We start from the raw sequence: 4,394 nt of genomic DNA on the forward strand, positions 1-4,394 counted from the left end.
ATCGATTGGGGCTTTCGAATCCGCTTTTTTTCTAGGTTTGTACTTTTTGAAAATTTCTTCTTTAAATTTCTTATGTATTTCTTTCTCATTCAATCTTTTAGTTTCTTGCATTCATTAGTTATCTACAATTTACTCACTTATGGTTGTATTCAAAAAGTGAGTTATTTTTCTTGGAACAACACAGGCTTCAAATCACTCCGTAATTTATATGACAAAGGAACTCTGAATCTAATTCCATGTACTCACTTCGAGCTACTCAAATCTGTAGGTCAGTTTTCTCAATTGAATTTGAATTTGAATACCAATTGTTCATCAATCTGCCTTCCAAAACATTTAGGTTGATTATTTGGCCTCTTCATCCTTTTCCTTATCCTTTTTCTCCTCGATCTATTTTCCAGCAATGTAATTCTAATAAGTTTTATTTTTTTGAAAATTGTTGGAAAATTGATTCAATGGTTTATGTGATTTGTAGTGTTTGTATACTTACTTAATTATAAGTTGCGCAAGTAAGGAGAAAGGTCATATGTAGAGTCATATGTGTGCAAGTGTGTTATCATGTCACTCGAATAAATAATACGAGTATAAGATATAGTCACGTTTCATAGTGACTTTGTTTGTTGCTTGCAGTTTTCTAACTATATATATATATCCAAATAAAGCATAAAGAGTTATTTTGAAAGTGCGTCAAAGGTGTTTGATGAAATGTCAAAAAACAAATGCAGTCATATGGTATGATTTCAGTTGTACCTACGTATATAGATTTGGAAGTCAATATTTGTTTGATATATATAAATTTAAATGTTATTATATCTCACACTAACACAGTTATGTTGAAAATTTGAGATTATATCATGTTATGTTCGCTGTCGATAGATCCATAATGTATTTGAAGCAGTTTATATATTGTGGTGTATTTTAGGTTTTATCCTCATATAAAACTATAACATATGGATGGATTTTTATAAGGTGAGTTTTTAGATTGTTGTAACAGATTGCATTATTCTCTGTTAGTCTTTCATTTGATTGACTAAGGATTTCGTTTTGTCCGCTTTTGTTAGTTTAGAGGTTTTAGTAATATTTGTTCACAATGTGATTTTATCATCAAATACTCATCAAGTAGCTTCCGTGACAGATCTGTGGCATGTGATAGCCTAACTTGATCAGAAACGTCTACGAGATACATCCATCGCTCCAAATTCATTTGCACAACGGTATAACCTCTTAATCCCCATCCTCTTAGTTTTCCGATCATATTTAACTAATACTCTGTATCATTTATCTGTTATGCTTGAAATTTGTTTATTTCTTATCATCTTATGTAGTATAAATGGTAGTATAAATACATTACCTCTTTCAAACATTCAGTTCGGATAATGTATGTTTTAGTATATTTCACTTAAGAGATGGTAAAGACCGTAGACAATAGGGAAGTAAGTTTGAATTTATTTAAAATTCTAACAAGACCTTTATCGTTTGATGTAAATTTTTTCTATGGATTGACAGTCGAAAATGAGAATATTGATGATTACAGCTCAAAAGAAATTTGACAATTCTATGGTAAATGATAATTGAATAACTTCATTGATTATATTTGTAGACAAAATTGCGTACACTTTTTATTTGGGTTATATGCAGTTGCAAAAAGTTAGCGTTGAATGGTGGTTTTCAGTGCATTGAAGGTATTTGATGAAATGCCTTAGACAAAAAGAGTAACATGTTTGTTTTGTGCTTATCTTTGTTTTGTTTGAAGGGCAATAGATGTTTCAAGATGAAGATGATGATTTTGTCTGTTTCGTTCTTCGTAATGTAGCACTGATTGTGGGATATGGTTGCCATCTTCAGGTATAATCCTATATTTTTTATTTCGATTTATGCTTATGTTCGACATTCACCTTCATTTATCATTCTTAAATTTCAGATTTAATCTAAAGATAGGATCAGATCGGGACTATCTTAAGGTAATATTTCAATTTCGATTTTTAGTTTTTATATATTTATATATTGCTTCTTCCCTTTTTAACAATTTACTTGCTTCAGAAAACTTTAGGATTCAAATTCGTGAGTTTGTGAGTAAAACTTTACATTTTAATCTTATCTTGGATTCTATATTTTGTGGTTTTAATCCCAGGTATACTTTAGATTTGGCAATCATAGGGTTTTTTTTTTTTTTTTTTTTTTTTTTTTTTTTTTTTTGCTTGATCCAATATCCAACCCGTTTTGGCTCCTCTAACCCTCTAACATATGGTGGTATAACTATTGCAGCCAATGTCATGAACACAGGAACGTGCTTGAATTTCCTTTTATTTATGTGTTTGGATATCTTATTAATTATAATAGTGATTAAGCATGCTGCTTTCTAGATTGTTTTATGTGAGTCATGTATTGAAAGTACCTGTAATACTTTTGCAGCAAGTGAAAAACTTTGGAGATCCTTTTTCTAGCAATTCATGAAGATAACAAAGATAACATTCAGTAAACAGAGCTCCTTATACCATTATTTAATTATTATTATTGTTATTGCTATTAATTATTAATTATTATTATTAATGTTGTTATTAATTTATTAACAGAGAAAGAAAGAAACAATAGGCTGGGAAAACAAAAATTTTCATTTAATTGGTATTCTTTCTTATACAGGCTTTCTTGGAATTTGGATGTTCGGGGGTTGAAAGACGGGCAAGTTTTAGCTTGCATATGCACGGGACAGAAATAATATGGGCCCAGTAGTACTGGAGTTTTTACCGACAACCACAACGACAAGGCTGCTGCTCATTTGAAGGTAATATTTTTATCTTTGATGATGTGGTCTAATGATTCTTTTTGTGATCTTTGTGTCTTTAACTTCTGCCAAGAACTGAATGATGTTGAGTTGTTGTGACAGTTGAAGCTCGCAACACTGTGGAACCAGTTCGCAACGTTGTCAAAAAGGTAATTATAGTGTCTTAATTAACATTTTTTTTATCGGTTAGCTTTTTATTTCTGTATAAATGCATTGTTGCACATGAATTGTTTTGGTTTTAGATTTACAAAGACTCTATTTTTTATTGTATCCATTACAAACCAAACTTTTGCTTGGATTGATGTGCTACTCTATAGATATTAGATATATTATATTATATATGTGATAGTTTATGCATAGTAACTGTCATGTGACTTACTTCTATCATTGTAATGATTTTCTACCTCTTGTGTGGAAATCTAATAATTTGTGGTCATATGAGAAGCTAATCAATCAAATACATATGTAAGAAGGAAATTAGAAGTTGTTGGGAAGCTGAAAATGTTTCAAGGTCGTTGCAGAAATCTTAAATAGTGTTTAATGGTGAGTTGGGTACCAAAAAACCTTTGGTTTAACAAATGGGTCAAGGGATGTGCAATGGATAATTGTTTATCTATGTATGGATAATTGGTTTATCTACAAGCAAATGTATGGATAATTGGTTTATCTATACATGGAGGTAGACATTGGTATATATGAAAGAAGATTGGTTTGGATATTTTTAAGGGATTTCTCTATACATGCAGGTAGACATTGGTATATATGGAAGAAGAATAACATTATAATAAGTTCACCATGGAGCTGCGTCAAAGTGTGTGTTTCAATCAACTTGAGTTGTATATTTGTTATCTCATCAATTTTATTTTGTATACTGTTTTTTTTTTTATAAGTTTTTTTTATTTGTATGGACAACCATAAAATTTGGATACTTTATCAAGATTCAAGTATATATTTATCGAATGTTTTTTTATTGTCTAATAACAATTGTAAATTTTAACAATCATTTTAAATGATTTTCTTTACCAAATCCGTGATTTTACGGGTACTTCAACTAGTTATTAATCTATTTAGATAATCCACGTTCATTATAAGAGAATCAGATCGAATAGATGCACATTAATCAAACATCTATTTTCATTCCTATGTAGCCTATTTGTCCAAACAACTTTATATGTCCAAGCAACTTTACCAAGTATTATTATGGTTATGATTACGATGGGTGGTGGGGAGTAGGTGATTTTCAGGTGGAATGTCAGTGTCTCGATCAGTTTGATATTAATTGGCGTATTCGTAATAACAAGATAAAAGATAAGATCGCGTTACATATATATAATAATGGGATTTTCTAACCAGTGCTTTACCGCACGTGATAAGAAACAATTAAATAATTAAAACTGAATAACACTATTCGTAATTAATATGAATACACATATGGAAATAATGAGAGTTTAGTAAGCCTGATGTTGGGCCTGGTTGTGAGCCCGGTTTGGGTCCAGATTCGGGTGTCGGGTCGGGTGAGGGTGGTGGGTCGGGTGGAACGTATAGTTTTTTTGAGGAGGCGTTAAAAGGTATTGAAAACTTGGTTAGGGTGGAAGGTAAGTTGATTGGGTCGAAG

General features: G+C 30.9%; 1 long non-coding RNA gene across 4 annotated transcripts; it reads left to right on the plus strand.

Annotated features, from left to right (window-relative positions):
- The first annotated feature begins 643 nt into the window (after positions 1-643).
- LOC139855299 (uncharacterized) lies at positions 644-3,732 on the plus strand. 4 transcript variants are annotated; one of them, XR_011761398.1, is made up of 8 exons: positions 644-966; positions 1,133-1,211; positions 1,751-1,842; positions 1,919-1,958; positions 2,410-2,472; positions 2,638-2,779; positions 2,882-2,928; positions 3,526-3,732. It is a non-coding gene; the product is annotated as an uncharacterized lncRNA (long non-coding RNA). The 4 variants fall into 4 exon arrangements; XR_011761399.1 differs by lacking the exon at positions 644-966 and adding an exon at positions 1,598-1,679 and having other exon boundaries at positions 973-1,211; XR_011761400.1 differs by lacking the exon at positions 644-966 and adding an exon at positions 1,598-1,679 and having other exon boundaries at positions 973-1,211; positions 1,759-1,842.
- The last annotated feature ends 662 nt before the right edge of the window (positions 3,733-4,394 follow it).

The sequence above is a fragment of the Rutidosis leptorrhynchoides genome, chromosome 1 (assembly GCF_046630445.1).
Source record: "Rutidosis leptorrhynchoides isolate AG116_Rl617_1_P2 chromosome 1, CSIRO_AGI_Rlap_v1, whole genome shotgun sequence".
Taxonomy (NCBI): domain Eukaryota; kingdom Viridiplantae; phylum Streptophyta; class Magnoliopsida; order Asterales; family Asteraceae; genus Rutidosis; species Rutidosis leptorrhynchoides.